The following is a 20098-nucleotide window of genomic DNA, read 5'->3' as shown; positions in this document are numbered from 1 at the left end:
AGCTCTTCGCGATCGACCGAGTCGTACGCGGCTTTGAAATCGATGAACAGGTGGTGCGTCGGGATCTGGTACTCGCGACATTTTTGGAGGATTTGGCGTAGCAAAAAGATTTGGTCCGTCGTCGATTTCCCCTCCACAAAACCGGCTTGGTACGGCCTAACGAAATCCTTTGCTCGCTCCGACAGACGACAGAAGATGATCTGAGACAGCACTTTGTAGGCCGCGTTGAGAATAGTGATGGCTCGATAGTTCTCACATTCCAACTTGTCCCCCTTCTTGTAGATCGGGCATATTACTCCCTCTTTCCACTCCTCCGGTAGCTGTTCTGTGTCCCAGACCTTGACAATCAGCCGGTGTAGACAGGCCGCCAGCTTGTCCGGGCCCATCTTGATGAGTTCAGCACCGATACCATCCTTACCCGCTGCTTTGTTGTTCTTCAGCTTCTTGATGGCATCCTTAACTTCCCTCATCGTGGGTGCTGGCTCGTCCTCGCCGTCCACCATACCGCTGACGTCGTTTCTCCCGTCGCCCTGGTACTCCGCCTCTGGGCCGTTCAGGTGCTCGTCGAAGTGCTGCTTCCACCTTTCGATCACCTCACGCTCGTCCGTCAAGATTCCTCCGTCCTTATCCCGGCACATTTCGGCTCGCGGCATGAAGCCGGTCCGGGATTGACTGAGTTTCTTGTAGAACTTACGCGTTTCGTTGGAGCGATACAGCTGCTCCATATCCTGGAACTCCAACTCTTCCAGGCGGCGCTTCTTGTCCCGAAAGAGATGGGTTTGCTGTCTTCGCAACTGTTTGTACGACTCCTTGTTCCCACGGGTGTTGTGCAGCAGCCACTTGTCCCGCGCTGCTTTCTTCTCGTCCCAAATCGCCTGACATTCCTCGTCAAACCAGCCGTTCCGTCGAACTCGGTCCACGTACCCGATGGCGCTCGATGCCGCTGCGTTGATGGCTGCTTCCATATGGCTCCAGCAGGCCTCCAGAGGGGCTTCGGCAAGCTCACCCTCGTCAGGCAACGCAGCTTCGAGTTCCCGCGCGTACTGGGTAGCGACCTCAGGATCCTTGAGCCGCTCCAGATTATACCGCTGCGGGCGACGGTACCGGATCTTGTTGACCTCAGACAGGCGTTGGCGCAGCTTGGCCACCACCAGGTAGTGGTCCGAGTCGATGTCCGCGCCACGGTAGGTTCTGACGTCGATTATGTCCGAGAAGTGCCGACCATCGATGAGAACATGGTCGATTTGCGTCTCCGTGTCGTTTGGTGATCTCCAGGTGTACTTGTATAGGGAGGTGTGCTGGAAGAAGGTACTACGTATGGCCATGTTTCGGGAGGTAGCGAAATCGATGAGTCGTAGGCCGTTCTCGTTCGTCTGCTGGTGAGCGCTGAACCTCCCAATAACCGGTCTAAACTCCTCCTCCTGGCCAACTTGAGCGTTCAAGTCGCCGATGACAATCTTGACGTCGTGTTTTGGACACTTCCTGTACTCGCGGTCAAGAAGCTCGTAGAAAGCGTCCTTGTCATCGGCGTCGCTTCCCATGTGCGGGCTGTGCACGTTGATGATGCTCAGGTTGAAGAATCGGCCCTTGATTCTCAACCGGCACATTCTGTCGTTGACTGGCCACCACCCAATCACGCGCTTCGCCATTTCGCCCAGCACGATAAAAGCTGTCCCCAGCTCGTGTGTATCGCCGCCGCTCCAATACATAGTATACCCACCGAATTCTCGGTGGTCCTTCCCCGTCCAGCACACCTCCTGCAGCGCCACGACTTCGAGACCGCGGACTCGCAATTCATTGTGAAGAATGCGGTCGCTCCCATCGAAGTTGAGAGACCTGCAGTTCCACGTCCCGAGTTTCCAATCCCTGGATCCCCGAAAATCGGGTCGGCGATTGGATCGGCTCGCATCTGGAGCTCTCTGCACTTGGGTTTTACGGCGGGTGCGTGAAGCCATCACCAACCCCCTGTCTCGCCGGAGGACCGTCGTACCAGGACTGTTTAGAGTCCCACCCTGGCACTGGGACTGTTAGTCAGCCGCCCCTAACCTGGGGTACAGACGCTGATTCGAGCCGCCCCTAACCTGGGGAACAGACGCTCGGGGGGGGGGGGGTCCTAACTCTACCTGCAGTAAGCCGCCCCTAACATGGAGAACAGACGCTTACCTCGACGATGGAGCAGGACACCGGTTTCTTTAAGCCGCCCCTAACCTGGAGAACAGACGCTCAAAGAGGGGGGGGGGGGTCAACCTCTTCTTTGGAGCCGCCCCTAACGTGGGGAACAGCCGCTCACAAGTAGAAGGAATCGAACACCAGGTTGTTTTGGGCCGCCCCTAACCTGGGGTACAGCCGCCCAAAAACGGGTGATGGAGGGAGGGGTGGGGGGGGGGCGCACGCACGATTCGGGTTTTTGAATGCACTCTGGTTTAAATTATTTTTCTTTTTAATTTTAAAAAACTTTTTGTTGTTGTTTTTCCTGGCACTAAATCTTCCACTCCGACCCACTGTGCACTATCGAGAATTTCTTCTGTATACACTCCCAAGCAGCACTACACCCAGCACGTTGACGACGACGACGATACCCGCACACAACACAAACGCCGTGCAGAAGAACGAAGACGACGACGACGACGGTATTGTACTTGCCACGCGGGGACTTTTTTGGTTCTTTGTTATGGCCCGATTTGATCTGCGAGTCGACCAATAAATTTGCAACGATTTTGGCCAATCTCACGATCGTCGCGCACGGTTTTTAGTGGCCACCGATTCACTGCAGGTTCCGGAGTATCTCGACGGAATTTCACGCCGCGATGCACCGGTGTACTACGATTTTCGCGAAAAATTCGACGGACCGATCGGAGCACGACACTTCACCTGCGCGCTAGGTTTAGATTATCACTAATTAATAGTACTGATCTAATTACACAGAAAAAAATTCTGTAAATTTGGAAACTTTAATTTTGGAAGGTTGAATATTACTCCTTTTATTATGTAATTTTACCTCAATTAAGACTGAAAAAGTGACATTACACCAGAAAAGTGGTAAAAATACACATTTTCAGAGGTAAAATTACACATTTTTTCTGACATAAAAGATGTACCCCTTCCCAGATGTAATATTACCATGATTTTTTTTTCTGTGTATGTGATTAAATTTAAAGCTAGAAAAACAAAACAGATATAATAAAAATATGGATTTTATGACTGTTTGAAAAAAAAAATCTGGGATCCCAGGAATTCCCATGATTCTAAAAATATTTTTCCTGTTTCCCGGAAAAATTTGCGCCCTAGAAAACAAAAATCAAATCAATCAAAACTTCTTCACTTTTCAAGTCTATGACCATTTAGTGGTTAATTTCTGGTAATAATAAGTAATTATATTTTTTAAGGTAGTGTCTGTATCAACCTTCAAAGATATTTGATAAAAAGCTTAAAAATATTCTTTGCAATTTTTATTTAATGACATTCGAAATAAGACAATTGAGGTGAAATTATTTTGCGATTTTAATAAAAAGCACACATTAGGTCAATTAACATAAAATAACAAAATATTATTTTTGTTTTGTAATGCTGCCCTTTGAGTGTTTTTGAAACCGCATTGAGTCAGGGGTTTTCAGAAACATCGCCCCCCCCCCCTCTTTATTTTTTATATGTTTAAAAAAAATTGCAACTATTTTTTTTGTTTGTTGCTACTTAATTAATTAGCTTAATTAGCTTTAAAAACAATCACACCACCGTTTCAAACAGAATAATTTTAAGAGGATTCATATATGTTTTTTCTCATATGTTAATCGGCATAAATGTCAAGGGTTTGCAAGAGCACACAATTAAACTTTTTTTTTAAATCAGTTTTCAGGAAATTTAAGTATACATTTTCTTCTATTAACAAAATCAATTTGGTTTTATCAAAACGCGTGCCATGATATATACACAGTGCTTAGACCAAATCAGTTCAAATTGGTGAAGACTCATACAACTGGTCCCTTGTGTATGAAAAAGGAAGTTTAAGTTTGAAACTTTCAGGAGTGATAAGAAATCATCTTTCTAGTAGATTTGAAAAAAATTCAGAAAAATTAAATTTTGAGATTTCCTACATGTATGTAACACCTGAAATAAAATCTCATGTCCAATAGTCTGTGACTCTGGATGGCTAAGGGGTCAGCTTAAATGCAATTGTGCAAAACTAGAGCTCATCGTCCTTCTACCACCCCCCCCCTTCTTCCTCTGCACTCCAACGACCGTGGAACAAGTGTTGAGCCTCGCAGGACCCTTCGGGTGGTGGAAGCTCGAGTAGCATAACTATTTCGACCTGCTGGGAATTGCAACGTCGATGTTTACCGGAGAGTTTGGTGGTTCTGGGCTCGGGTTCACAACCGGGGCAAGTGTAGCGCTTAATTTGTTCAACTTGTCGAGTTTAGTTGTACTTTTTTTGGGGGATTTTATTTTTCATGGGAAAAGTTGAATCGTTAGTGGGCGTTGAGTGGGTAGTTGGAATTTATGCAGGGTTTGCCCAAGGTGTTTTTGAATTAAAAAACTTTGTCAAAGTTTGCTCATGATGGCATCATTTGTTCTCAGCTTTTTTATCGTTTTTGGCTGAAAATATAGTGTAGCATTTTTTGTTTGTTTGAAAAAACAACTCAACAACTATTCTTAAGCCACTTTTCACCAAACGTACAAACTTGCATGCATCACGTTTACGCAGAATCGCACTATATATTTTCATTAATGTTTCCTGAGCTGCCGCTGTCTGTAGTCCACGTAGCTGCTTTCTGGAGTCCATTTCGGTCTCGACCTAAATAAAACAGCTAGAATGGTGGCTGTGTCTCCCAGGTCTGAGGGTGAGCAAAAAAAAAGAATAATGGCGAGGAATGAAAGTGATGTCCTAACCAAGATAAACGACGCTCGCTGGACTATTTTCGCGATAAGAATTTTAATTACCGTACTTTTCAAGTGTTGGTGGGCGGGAAAGTGGCGAGAGTTTTATCTCGAATCTTTTCAGAGCTATTCTGTGTTGGTTGGAGGGACATTACCGTGAAGATTTTATGTTTAGCAGGCTGCTCTGAACATTTACAAAATGTAAAATGTCAAACAAATTTTAAATTTTGACCGATCCTGGAAGATGAAACAGGATCCGATTAGATAATTACATTTGCATATATTCGAATAATTATAGCATAGCGCAATACTTCACGAGTCATCATTTATTGAGGGTTGGAAAGAGAAGAAGAGAGAGAGGTTTTGGGAAGGTGAGGTTGAAAACTGTTAGATGTTATTTGCATACCCTAATTAGGTGAAATGTGATGATGGCGGGAGAAGGTGTTTTTCGTTTCTAAAACTGAGAGCAAAATTTCCATCAAATTATGGTAATTGAAAGTGAGCGACTTTTGCATCATTAGTTTGTCCATATAATTTTCCATACAAATTTGGCAGCTGTCCATACAAAAATGATGTATGAAAATTCAAAAAATTTTTGATCGATTTGGTGTCTTCGGCAAAATTGTAGGTATGGATAAGGACTACACTGGAAAAAAATGATACACAGTAAAAAAAAATTTGGTGATTTTTTATTAAACTTTTTATCACTAAAACTTGATTTGCAAAAAAATACTATTTTTAAATTTTTGTTTTAATATGTTTTAGAGGACATCAAATGCCAACTTTTCAGAAATTTCCAGGTTGTGCAAAAAATCATTCAGCGAGTTATGCATTTTTGAATCAATACTGATTTTTTCAAAAATCGAAATATTGGTCGCAAAAATTTTCCAACTTCATTTTTCGATGTAAAATCAAATTTGCAATCAAAAAGTACTTTAGTGAAATTTTGATAAAGTGCACCGTTTTCAAGTTAAATCCATATTTAGGTGACTTTTTTGAAAAGAAGTCGCAGTTTTTCATTTTTTAAAATTAGTGCACATGTTTGCACACTTTTAGAAAAAATATTTTTGAAAAGCTGAGAAAATTCTCTATATTTTACTTCTTCGGACTTTGTTGATACGACCTTTAGTTGCTGAAATATTGCAATGCAAAGGTTTAAAAACAGGAAAATTGATGTTTTCTAAGTCTCACCCAAACAACCCACCATTTTTCAATTTCGATATCTCAGCAACTAATGGTCCGATTTTCAATGTTAAAATATGAAACATTTGTGAAATTTTCCGATCTTTTCGAAAACAATATTTTCAAATTTTTCAAATCAAGACTAACATTTTAAAAGGGCGTAATATTGAATGTTTGGCGAATATGTTAAAAAAAGTCACCTAAATATGGATTTAACTTGAAAAAAAAAAAATGCACAAACTAATGATGCAAAATGACTTCTTTGGGCATACTGAAGGCACCAAAAAAGTTTCAGTCGGATTAAAAAATACAAAAAAAATCGAATGACCGAATTCCTAGAGAACTGCTCTATAGTGAATTATTTTGTGATACGTATTGCAGTGCATTCAATTAGAATATTGCTTTATTTAAACTTTGATATAACAATCGAAATCAATTTCAAAATTCGTAGTTTTTGTGGAAATTTGAGTGCTTAAAAAATACAATGGATATCTTCGAGAAATTTTCGATACTTTGATGTCCATCCTACAAAAAAAAAAAAAAATAAACACCCCCTTCCCTACCACTTCAAATTTACTCCAAAAAATCAGGGATTAAACAATATTTGTTACTTAAACTTTAGATTTTTATTGGAAAAAGTACTGTATTTAAAAAAAACATTTTATAACGATAATTTGCTGTAATTTTATTTAAAAAATGCACTTAAATGCTTTTTGAGACCACTGATCGAGAAAAGATCACAGACAAGAGGGGATATTCAAAAATTCATAATTAAAAAAAAAATTACCAAGGAAAGGAGACAAAAACTTCAAATAAAAAAAAAAAGAAAAAAAAAGTGATTCTCATAAACAGAATGATTTGGAAAAGGTGTGCTTTGTTACAAAAACTCGAGTATTTGATAAGTGTTCAGATAATATATTAATTGAGAAGAGAGAGAGAGAGAGAGAAAGAGAAAAAGAGAGAAAGAGAGAAAGAGAGAAAAAGAGAAAGAGAGAAAGAGAGAAAGAGAGAGAGAGAGATTTTAATTTTTGAAACAAGGTAATACTTTTTCAGAGTTTACATTTGGAGAGATACTTGCTTTCATTTCTTGTCGACAATTTGATACGCAAATTATTTACTTATTTTCTATTTTTTTTATGAACCTCAATTCAATTAGATATTTACAAGTTTTGTGCATAGAAATATGTAGGATTTTTTCACTTTTTCATATTATTTATATGATATAACAATGAAATTTTGTTTATTTTTCCGCTTCGATAAGTTAAATTCTGTAGCAACACGAGAAGGGCAGACGCACATTTTGACAGATGGAACTATTTTGCTACTAATCATGTTTTTTTTTATGTTCACATAATCCAAAGTCAGTTTTCTTTTCATCAATGCCATACTGCCATTTTGAAACATTCTTGTTTTCGATATTGAATGCCGTTTGCCATTGAGCAACTTATTTTCTAATTATTTAAAAATTGATAATGACAAAATATTTGGTTGAAAATAACATACAGAAATTTTGAAAATTGAAGTAAGAATAGAAAGTGGCATGCAAGATTTTAACATTCAACATTCGTAACAAATAAAGCCTTTCTGGAAAGATGATATCTAGATTAAATTTTCAAAACAACTTATCCCTCATGGGTTTCCTATGCAGATAGGACCTTTTGAAAATTTAATCGAGATATCATTTCAATAGAACTAATTTCCGTTAAGTAACTGTTTTGTACTACTGACATTAATACATGAATTAAGAATAAGATGAGACTTTAAAAGTAATAAGAAACTGTCCATTAAAAATAAATAAAATAATAATATGTCATGAAAAATTCACGTGACAGTCTCCATCGTGACCTGAAAACCTATCAATTTTAAGTGCCATCTCCACACTCTTGAAACGTCTCTTTCTAATAAATCAATCACCAAAAACCAGTCGCACACCCTGACCCTGATGGCAAAAAACTCGACCCCCTGCTACTGATCGTGGCTATCATTACACGGGGGCCTGGACGTCACGTGACACGTGGCACGTGACTCAGCCCTGGAGGAGGTCCACACAACATTCCACAGAGCGCGTGATCATCCGCGAGGTTTGTTTTGAACTTTGAGTCCCCCACCCTCAACAAGAAGAAGAAGCAGAATAAGTTGAGAAATCCACACCACAGTCATGTGACTTGATCACGCTTACTCAGCGAGCTTTGGGGCATCAGTGAATCCCCAGCTCGAGCTGGAGGACCTGTTTTGAAGCGAACCGTGAGAGTTGGGAACTACTTTGTGGCTTGGGTGTTCTGGTCCTTTCCAGCTGCAAGAGAAAACAAGTTTTGGTGCGTCTTCGATGTTGACCTGCTCTTGCTGTCATTCTTGAACGTTCTTGTATTCAAGTTCTTTCTGGGGCTTCTGTCAACATGAAGTTTAAATCTTACTTTTTTTCATAAATTAAAAAATATTTTTCAACATTGAATTAAATTTTAAATCGTTTAACGTTATAAGTCACTGATCTTAAAATGTTAACCGAATTAAAATTAAAATGCTAATGTCTCTTGGTCACTGTAAAAAATATCACTCTGCATTTTTAAATAACTTTTTTGTCGGTTTTTTTCTATTTTTTTTTTAGAATCACCCTACAGTTTAGTTTATTTTTATAACGAAATTGTTGCTGCACTGTACATGCGTAAAATAAATCGTACTTGAAACCAGTTCCACCAGTCTGGACTCTAGGGTCTGGGGAATTCTTCAAAAAGTAGCTGTCCAGAAGGCATGCAAAGAGCTAGACCAAACCTGATCTTGAAAAACATCTGCACATACACAACAATACAATCACATTAAATTATGGTGTCCAGCTTAGTTTTATTCAAATGAAATTTAAGATTTATTGAATTGGTATGACGCAATGTACTTCTGAGTTATATTTGAAAATATTGGTTTAGCTTTTGACAATGCACTTTCTAAAAAAAATGTACCGACTTTTCATGAGTTCCTCAAAACAGAGCAATTCGCTAGATTTTATCTATTTTTGGTGAACAATTTCGTATATTTTTTCCTAACTGACATTTTTCCGTGTAATTTGACCTTTAAAGTCTCCAACCTTCCTTGCTGATTATACCAAATATACAAACAAATCTTTTGAAATACTATAAGTTTTGCATGTTTTAGAAAGCAATTCTCTACAAATACGAACGATTTCGTGCATTTAGTTGTACAACAGAAAAAAAAGTGCACTTTTTCCAATGCCCAGAAGTTGTAGAACAAGTTATGCTAACGAGGCCGATTGGTTATACAACCAGTTCGGAATTACTTTTGTCTTACAAAGCGTGTTGCTTGGGGATTAGGATGGTACACATTTTATTTAAAGTCAAAGAAAAATAATAAGAAGTTTTTAAATTCTCATCATTGATCATTTCAATTTATTTTTGGAATATTTTCCAACTGGTAAGGTTATTCTCATGATTATTATTTTAATAACATGTGCTAGGGTAGGCCACTCAAGGTCCATTCACTACTTTTGATAAAAAGTTTTTTACAATAGTGTTTAAAAAATAGTTATTTTAAAAATACGTAGTTTGAATTCCGGGGTAACTTTGATAGCCATATTTTTTTTTTGTTAAAATCAGATTTAAGGTCTTCAAACTTTTTTTTTACTTCATATTCTCCATAGCTAAGGTTGTTTAGATATTTTTTTCAAGGTAAACATCAATGTTTATGATTATTTTACTGAATTAATAAGCTTTCTAACAAAACACATATAATTTTTTGTTAAAATTGTTAAAAACTCTAAATTTTGCATGAAATTCGTTAAAAATAGTTTCGTTTATAAAATTATCCATTATTACTGCATTTTAAACTGATTTCGAAGCACGAATCAAAAGTTTTCACATTTTATTTGAAATTTTTTCAACTGAAAATGCCTAAAAGTATCAATCCTATCAAAGTTACCCCGGCTATCAATGTCACCCCGTTTTACGGTACCATATTTCATAAACTAATGATCGTAATTTCAATGTTAAACCTTGAAAAGAAATTAAACATTTGTGAAATATTCTGATTCCTTAAAAATTTTCAACATTCAAAAGGGTAGAATATTGAATATTTGACCAATTGACATGCTGTTCCCCTATTTGGTAAAAAAAAACCCGGCTCCCGAGCAGACGGAAATAACATTGGAATACAATTTTTTGATGTTCGAAAATACTAGGCCAATAACATTTCATGTTATTTATAACAAGTTTTGTTATCCGCCGTTATGATTTTTTTTGTTATTGGATTGTTATTGTAATAACAGACTAATAACATTTTCAGTTATTCTTCGAAAAAATCTTTGTTATTATTTTTTGTTATTTTAACAATTAATCCGATCATCCCAATAACAGTTGGAGGTATTCTTCCATAACAAAAAATGTTATTCCCAAGTTGTTTTTGCTTTCAATCAATATCAGACTAATAACAAATTTTGTTATGATAACATAAACTGTTATTTAACTCTTATGCAAAAATGGATATTTCTAGAAGAATCCATAACACTTTTTGTTATTTTAACAGTATTTGTTATTGAAATGGCATGAATTTTGTTAGTACCGTCTGCCCGGGTAAACTCAATTTTACTCATGGCGTAGAATCAGAAAGATATAACACAAATAATTCCTTCAAAAGCTCACAGAAATGTATAGTTTACTTTCATTCCATAAAATTGAAAATTCCAATCCTTGAGATGACATATTCAGAGAAGCTGATAAGTATAAGAACAGTTGATTGAGCCGTATGAAATCAAAATAAGTTCTATCATTTTGCAACTTTTTTCGAAATCATTTCAAAGACATTAATGCCATTGAAAATTAAAAAAATGTATGCTGAAAAAATATATTTTTTTATAGAAAATCCCGGAAACTCCTAGTAAACTATTTCCCGGAAAAGGAGTTGGATGCTCTATTCTATGCATGATTTAGTTTAGTTCTTGATTTTAAACTGATTTTGCTTTTTTTTTTTTTCAAAATTTTGATTATTTTATTTTAAGTTACTTTTTATGAAAGTAATAAATTTTGCAATCGAAAAATTGTTTCCTGTTTTCTTTTCTTTTATCCACTGTATCTCAGCAATCAGAATTCCATGTTTGAATGTTTCTTAGACAACTTCATTAAAAAAATCAGAATTCTTTGAAATACAAAATTTAGAACACTTTTTAAAAAATCGATAAACTGTTTTTATAGTTCAAATCAATCTTGAGTGGCTTATCGTGGAATGACGCATTTTTGGAAGATTTCTGTAAAATATATATTTACACAGCAATTCCCCACGAAAACAGCATGATTCAAAAACAAAGTTCTCTGATCGGGCTCCAAATTTTTCTGGGGGTTCCTTGGCCGAAATAATTAGACCCGTATTTTTTTGTTTGGCCATTAGGGTGACCTACGCCGTGTTAGGGTGGTCCGAAAAATGGCAATTTTCGTCGATTTTCGCAAAAGCCATTTTTTTCAAAAAATAATATCTCCGCGCCATTTCATCCGATGTTAGCTGTCTTAGGCGCAAAAGAGAGGTGATTAGTTTGGCTATTTGAGAAAAATAGTAAGAAGTTTCAAAAATTTAGCTTAACATTTGAAAAGGTCGTATGAAAACTTAAATTGCTGTTTTGAAGGTCTCGGGACCGAAAAACCTTTGTCTGAAAATATTTGTATCAGATTCCTCGGAAAATTTTACATAATATATCAAAAATTGGTGAAGTTATGTTTTGAATACTCTGAGATACGATTATTTGAAAATAAAAAATGGGTTTTTCGACGCGCCACGCGCAAAAAAAAATGACGAAAACGGGAAAAAATCGACTTTTTTCACTAAAACTTCGATAACTTCAAAATTTCAGCGATGACCTATTCATGTCAGGGCACCAAAATTTTTGTAATTGAAATACGCAAATTGCTGTATATCTATTGCATATTTTATTTTAAATTGAAACCGCTGTCAAAAAATTAAGCCAAAATTCTATTTTTTTCAAAAAAGTAAAAATCAAAGTACAGTTTTTGGAAATTGATTTTCCGTGAAAAAAATGTTTTGAGTGTCTATTTTGATTTCGAAGACCCCAAATTGGCTAGTAAAATTCCTTTAAAAGATACACCTTTTCGAATATTTAAGTATTATTTTTGATTGGATAGCAAAACGTTTCAGGAGTTCTGCACAGTAGTTGGACCGTGGCAGGATCAAACTTTCTCCAAACCTTCTGCAAGAGTTTGGAAGAGTATTTGAAGATACTTTTGTTCTCACGTGGTCCTAACTGCTACGATGTAGCTGTCTTGAAGTGCTCTTGTAGAACTCTTTAAACTTTTTGCTAATTGGGTTGTATGGGCTAACCAATGCCAAAAAACGGATTCTTTGGTCATAAAGAAGGCCCCCGAAAAATTGAAGCCAATGAAAAAATACAAAAAAAAACCCATGAAATCAACCGATTTCGTAGAGAGTTTGATTTAATTGCTCATGTTTGATAAGTCCGAAAATCGGACATGTTAAACACGTTCGAAGAGTACCACCGCAAAAACCTTATGCCACTTTGTGATCTATTTTAGTACCTCAGCGCACCACAAAGCAAACCTGTCTTAATTCAAAAAATCCAAATTAATTCGTGTTGTCTTTCGGGTTCCGCCTCTGCGTCACGCCACCACCGCCACCACGTTTTCGAATTTCAAATTCCCCGTGACAAAGCACGTGTTTACTCGAAAACGGCGCTGCCCGTTAGAAGTCGGTGTTGTCCGTTGTCATTCGTATGTCTGTGTTTGATGTTTGACTCAAAATTAGACCTGTACGAAAATCTACAATCTTAAGTTGTGGATGTTCTGCTGTGAAGACGACAATGACCCGGCTTAGCCTTGAGTTGAACCACGTGGGGAAGTTTTTTTGGGGGGATGAAAGCTCTGGATGTCATTAATCTTGGGAAATTTCTCCGGAAAACACTAATCAATCATTCGCAGGAATTGGGATACATGTTGTACTACGTCACGATATTTAGTGGATATTATCATTGAGATTTACACTACGAATTTTACAGTCAACTAAGATAAGCAAAGCAAAATAAATCTGACATTCAGGAAAATAATAAAAATTCAGTAAGTAAAAACTGATAATTTATTGAGCATCAAAAGAAACAAGAGAATAAGAAAAAAAACATTTGAAAAACTTCCGCAAAAAAAAACTCATGCTAAAGTGAGTGATGTTTGCTTGCGGAAAATTAAGTGGTGAAAAAGATAATAAATTAGCGAAAATTGTGTTTTTCCACCGGCCGACCGACACCGTGGTGCTGGTGCCGACTGCTTGTGAGTTGTTTATGTTGAAGGAGAAAAGTGGACGATGAGAAAAAAACAAGGAAAAATCGAGAGACGGTCAACTTTTTCGTCGGTTTGCACATCTTGACACCTGAGTTCCCTTGAATGAACCAGGTCTACGCGAGAAAACTTTGAGTGATTAATGGGCTGCGAAGGAGGCGAAAAGTGTGTGTGAGTGTGTGTGTATGATTGAGTCATCAGTAGAACGCGTAATATTAGTTCTGTTTTTGTATAATTTTTTTTTTGTAATGATGATAGCGATTATTCAAGCGGCTAACGATCAGAGTATTCAGAGTTGGATGACACGGGACTGTTAATCACTTTGGATGTGGATAAGTTAAACTTTTTTCACTCATCATGAAGCTTACCATTTTTTATCACTTTGCGTTAGCAATAAGAACAATTCCCTGACATTTTAAACAAAGATCAAAGATAAATTTTTCCACTTTTTTCAGTAGGGCTTAAAACCTTGCTTATTTTATCCCAAGCATACAACCCATTTTAAAAAAGTGACTACGGATTATTTATTGATTTGTGGTTGAGTTCACTGTTTGGTATGGATGTGTGTTAAAGGTTACCGTCATCAGGGGTGACATTGGGTCTGGGGGGTGAGATTGGGTCATACAAATTTCCTCATTTTTGTATGACCCAATCTCACCCCCCAGACTTAATGTCACCCCTGATGACGGTATGTTTTAAAAATATTTAAAATTCTGTATCTTGAGACATATTTACCAATTGCTGACTTCGTGTTAAAAGTTAGGAATTCTCTATCGAAATATATACTTCAATCCTTTTCATCGGCATAGATGCACACAGTACAAAAAAAAATCATGGTAATATTACATCTGAGAAGAGGTATATCTTTTGATTTTCTTTTGCAAGTGTAGTATAGTGTATAACGGATATTTTTATGTTGGAATTTCCGGGAAATTTAAAATTTATCGAAAATTCGAAAATCTGGTTAATATTTTGCTGCAAAATTGAAAATCTTACTGGTTTGAGCCTATAAATAAAAATATAAGCTTTAAATTTACCTTAAAAATCTACTTTTTCACTTAAAAACTGTTTTTTTTTTTTGCAATTCCGTCGTGAAACTACTTACTTTTCCTGTCATTCTTGAACGACGAAATAGCCTACTTTTCTGTACCAAAAATAACAGAATCGAATAGCAACACTTTTCAAAATAAGTGCTGAAAAGTTCTACTTTTCAGCACTGAAATGGGTGCTGAAATGTTGAACTTTTCAGCACTTGTTTCGAAAAGTAACACTTTTCAACATTTTTTTGATTTAAACGATTTATTGAGAAAATACATGAAAATTTGACTTAAAATTTCACTCAATGGGTGTTTTTCGGAATTGCAAAAAATGTTGTATGGAACTCGTTGCAAAACTTGATTTTTTCAGCACTCTTCGTATTTATCCTACTCGGTGAACCTCGTTGGATTAATGTACGACTCGTGCTGAAAAATTCCTTTTTTTGCAACTTGTTGCATAAACTACTATTATGAAATCACAACTCAAAGTTTTCAAATATTTAGCGCGAACTTTTGAAATGTGTTTGCATTTTTTGGGCACTTTTTATATAATACGAAGTAGCTTTTTATGATTGTTTAATAATTCAGGTTAATAAATGCCAAAAATAAATGTTAAAAGAATTTTCAGAGCAATAAAACTATAGAGATTTTTTCAACTTCACATTTCACATTTTCATCCAATTTGGTCATGGTAAACAAAACATAAAATAAACTCAATTTTGATCTTGGCGGAAAGGTGTTTCTTATTTTCAAATCTAATTTCAAAAACAAAAATTTTTGTTAAAAAAATTACCTGTAGTATATTTTCATTACATAATATCCCAATTTTTGTTGCCCAACAAATAAACAAGATCTATTCCCAGTTGTGAATTCTTCAGAAATTAATATTATCTGAAATAAACCTAGAAATGACATTTTTAAACGAACTGGTATGTTCAATACGATCAATAGATTGAGTTGAGTAAAATAGTAGCTAATTATTTTTTTTTGTGTGTGTGTGTGTGCAACCAACCAAACGGGACCACGCGGTCGCTTCTTACAAATTGAGTTGTTTCCATGTATTTTAGATTTTAAATCCTATACATGCAAATAACTCGCATAGGCATTTGGCAGGTGTTAGCTCTGCCGAGCTTCGGTGACCCATTTCTACGCAGGCTAGCCGTGCGCGAGGTACTTCAGCTTGAATCGACAAGCCCCGCCCTAAAGAACGTTTGCATCAATCGGATTCAAACGTTATTTAGCACTTCCGAGTCCTTGTCAAATGGACAAAGACCCAGCACGTATATAGTTTGTAGTAGTATTCCTAATTCTACCAATCCAAAGGACGGGGGATCGAACCCCGGTTTCGTTCATGTTTAGAGTTTCAAAAAAATATATTTCCTGATCTTTCTCTTTTGGAGCAGATGGGAATCGAACCCAGGATCATTCGCTTACAAAGCGAACACCGTAACCAGTTAGTCACGGCTGCTCCATATTTCCAATTGGAAGTTTCTCACCCGAAAAGCAGCATCATCCGTCAAACCGGCAGCGATTACATTCACTATATCGTCCCGAATCCGGCGACTTCTCGAGCCGCCTGCATTTTGAGCCGCTCAGAAATCGAGCCGCCAATCTCAGCAAACGTTGCCTACTCCCGCCCCCTTCACTCACTAATCAACTCCTTCAATATTTTCCTCAGCAATTTTTACAACTTTACAACAATAAAAACTTGGAAAATCCACCCATTTTTCTCTTGAAGGACACCTCCTGTATCGGCAGAAATTTCTGACCAAAATTTAACAAATGGCTTCAAAAAACTCCGTTCGGTGACTGAGATTTCTCATCAAAGTGTCACTTCTTCACAACACCCAAATCACATGAAAACCTGCAAAAATCCGTCTGAATTCTTGTACCACTCAAAACCACTACACTACCGATAGAACTTCTCACGGAACTGTCCCGCCGGAAAGTCTAAAAATCGCGAACCGTAAAACGTCACGATGAAAAATTCGAAACGAGGAGAAACCAAAAAAAACGCGGAGCACAAATTTTTGTCAACCAACCGCGACCAAGGATTGCTGCGATCCTCCAGCTAATTTTTTTTTTTGTTAATTAAAAAAAAAAATTGCCAAAAAATTAAGGAAATGTATTCTGTTGGTTTATTTCGGGAATTCCCGGAATTTTTTTTCGGGAAATCCTGGGAATTCCCGGGAAATTTTTCCAGGGACGGGAAATTGGACGTTCTAGATCATCTTTCTATTTTTGGCACCGCCCTGTTTTATGAAGATTTTCTAAAAAAACATCTTTTAATCGTAACTTATCAACTATTAGACCGAAAGACCATCTTCTGGTTGCATTTTATAAAAAGTTGCCAAAAAAAAATCATTGAAAATAAAATATCAACCCTCACATGCCTGCCAATATTGTTTTTTTTTTTTGCAGTTTAAAGACGAGATTTTGTGACCCATTCGCTAACTTTATTTTTTTTTATTTGATCGTGTTCCCCGGACAATTCTCAAATATCTCAACATAAACCAAACCATTGCCAAGAAACAGCCTTCCAAAAATAAAAACTTTGAATTTGCTGTATAAAACTTAGTACTTTTAGGAGTTTGAAAATTATTTCTGTGAGTTTTTCGATTCTTTCAAACAAGAAAAAAAATTAAGCTTGTTTTTGCAATATTTTATTGTTGCAAGCTACACAGCAAAGAAAGTAGTAATCCCGAGTGTAAAATAAATTTTGCATTATTTTATGAAATGTTATGTAATATTACACCTTGAAATATGTAGCCCATCAGTATAGGCACGTGACGTTACATCGTGCTGCCATTTTTTTTAAGTGCAAGAGTGGAAAAGTGCTGAGTCATCGTCTAAAAATAGACGACGTCCTATCTCGCCCAGAAAAATGAAGTCGATAAAGCAGTCGGTTTCGATGAGAAAAAGTGGAAAACGTGGTCTAAAAATAGTGACGCCATCCCCCTATGGGAATCCTACTTGACCGAAATGTCAAGCTGATATATGCATTTATCCTTTCCATTCTTCATCGATCTGATGGCCGAGCGGGCTAAGGCGCCAGTCCGTTCTGTTGGTGCTGGGTTTGAATCCCGATGGTTACAACTTTTTTTTTGAGTTTACAAAAATTTGTACATGCAGTGTGTAATATTAGATGAATTTTTTGACGAAGGTGATGTGCATGCTTTTTACCACGATGCACGATTTTACCATCGGATTTTTTGCTGTATAATTCATATTTTTTCTATCATATTTATTTCAGGATGTTTTTTTAATTTAACCTTTTGATAAAGAGTAGTTCTTCAAATAGTTATTGAGACGTAGTTTGACAAAACAACATACAAATCACTTTCTAATATGAGGAATTGAAGACAGATCTATAATAAAAAGTCTATCTTCAAGCATTTTTTGCTGTAATGGACAGTTTGAAAATTTGTATGACAAATAGTCTGACTTTAAACAATTTTTTTTTGATCTTTCAAACAAACACATTTTAAAAATTGTAGTATTCTTACCAGTTATTGACATAGTTTCATGTAAAATAGTCCGAATTCACACATATTTCGACATTCTTCAAACAATAGCAGTTCTTCAAATAGTTTTACTTTTTTAATATTTATAGATTTGGTGTAGACAAATGCTCCTTGAGCTTTGTCTGGTATTCTTTCAAGACACTTTCTCAAAAAGGCACAAAATCTAGATTTTTTCGAAAAACTTTTTGTTTTTTGTTGTGATATTTTTATTGAGCTTTTCCATTTTTGCATGCAAGGGCAGTTCTTCAAATAGCTTTTGGGAAATAGAAAGAATCCAAACAAACTTTTAATGAATTATAATATTCTGAAATCAACAAAATTTTAAATGATGCTGGGTAATTCTCCGCCAACTCACACAGCAGTTGCCCCGACCCCTCTTCGATTTGCATAAAACTTTGTCCTAAGGGGTAACTTTTGTCCCTGATCACGAATCCGAGGTCCGTTTTTTGATATCTCGTGACGGAGGGGCGGTACGACCCCTTCCATTTTTGAACATGTGAAAAAAGAGGTGTTTTTCAATCATTTGCAGCCTGAAACGGTGATGAGATAGAAATTTGGTGTCAAGGGGACTTTTATGTAAAATTAGACGCCCGATTTGATGGCCTACTCAGAATTCCGAAAAAAACGTATTTTTCATCCAAAAAAACACTAAACAAGTTTTAAAAATTCTCCCATTTTCCGTTACTCGACTGTAAAATTTTTTGGAACATGTCATTTTATGGGAAATGTTATTGAAAAACACCTCTTTTTTCGCATGTTCAAAAATGGAAGGGGTCGTACCGCCCCTCCGTCACGAGATATCAAAAAACGGACCTCGGATTCGTGATCAGGGACAAAAGTTACCCCTTTGGACAAAGTTTCACGCAAATCGAAGAGGGGTCGGGGCAACTTTTCCCGATTTCGTGTGAGTTGGTAGAGAATTACCCTGCTTTTTATTTTTGCAATGGTCTATAGAACTGCTCTGCTGGCATTTAAAATTGAGAAATATTTGTGGAAAAATAAATAAAATAAAATAAAAACTACCGATGACCTATCCTAAGTGACAATTGAAAGACTAATCAAAAGTAAAAAAAAAAAATCATTTATCTTCTTCAAGACTTTTGAACAGCAAGATGCTACCACTACTTCTCACTGCAATTTTCCCCAGCTCTCCATCGTCAAGCCCTCGCCGCGCGTTGCAAACCTGTTCTCGAAAAATATTTCGAGACCGTGAACGAAACATAAAAAAAAACAGACCACAGTGATGTTCGTGTGGGGATCCATCAGCCTCAGATTAAAACTGCGCCATTCTAAGTCCACTTTTTAGTGAGGCTCGCGGAGCCTCAGCGGAGAGAGACTGAGAGAAGCTGGATGTTATGCAATTTGCGTCACATCTGCTGAGAGGGCACACACATCTGAATCTGAGATCGCATCACACGACAGGTGAAACCCGTCGGCTGGGCAGTACCGAATCGAACGAAGACGACGCGACTTTGTTTTGGCGCGTTATTTGTTTAGTTTGTAACGGTTTATTAATCATTTGTTGTATTTAGTTAGAAGGTGCGAAATTTTGGATAAAAGCTAGCACAAGCAGGTAATATCGTTAATTCAACTGTATACAAACTTGTTTAAGAAACTTTGATTCTCGATTCGAAGAAATTTTCACAAATCTTGTTTGGATAATCTTGGATTGCATCCCATGATGAAATCAGCCAATTGACATAAATGTAAATTGACCATTCGAATTCCTATTAAATCTCCGGAAATCGGATCCAGATTGACCAGAAGATTGAGTCATCACCCAATGAGCATTGTACGAAAATCGGATTAAATCTCAAACAACAACCGTACGGCAGACCTTGTAATTGTTCATCAACCTGGTCAGCTCAGCTCAGCTGATGTGCTATATGAATGAACCGGGTAACACACTGAACTTTGCCCATTCAGACTCTCCAGTGTGGTGACCAGCTGCCATTGATGGAACTGGCCAAAATCACAGTCATCGTCGTCGTCGTCAGCGAGTCTGTCGGTGTCTCTCTTCATCATATGCAAACGAGTTTAGCTCCGGAGACAATTTTCGGCTCATCCGGTTCGGCTTTTGGCTTTTATTGGCACGACTAAGGTAGTTCCATGAATGGTTTATTTGGAGTTCAAATTTACACTCAAATAAGTCGGGAGATTCAAAAAACATCCAAACCACCCTAAACTTGCT

The 20098-nt window shown here is 37.0% G+C and overlaps 2 protein-coding genes across 4 annotated transcripts in view; one reads left to right on the top strand and one right to left on the bottom strand.

Moving 5' to 3' along the window:
* The window catches only part of LOC6054245, a 264320-nt gene that overhangs the window by 192211 nt on the left and 52011 nt on the right, over positions 1-20098 (bottom strand). The window lies entirely within an intron of this gene.
* LOC6042032 (ornithine decarboxylase) overlaps positions 1-20098 on the top strand; it is a 171916-nt gene that overhangs the window by 135524 nt on the left and 16294 nt on the right. The window contains exon 1 of one of the 3 annotated variants that reach the window (XM_038265761.1): positions 19370-19480. The exons of the other annotated variants lie outside the window; for them this stretch is intronic. The gene's annotated coding sequence lies outside the window, so the exon portion shown is untranslated. Of the gene's footprint in view, positions 1-19369; positions 19481-20098 lie in introns of those variants that run through there. 3 annotated transcript variants of the gene reach the window in all.

Source organism: Culex quinquefasciatus, chromosome 3 (assembly GCF_015732765.1).
Source record: "Culex quinquefasciatus strain JHB chromosome 3, VPISU_Cqui_1.0_pri_paternal, whole genome shotgun sequence".
In the NCBI taxonomy this organism is placed as follows: Eukaryota; Metazoa; Arthropoda; class Insecta; order Diptera; family Culicidae; genus Culex; species Culex quinquefasciatus.
Note: the sequence above shows the minus strand (reverse complement) of the source record. Positions and strands in the feature narration are given on the sequence as shown.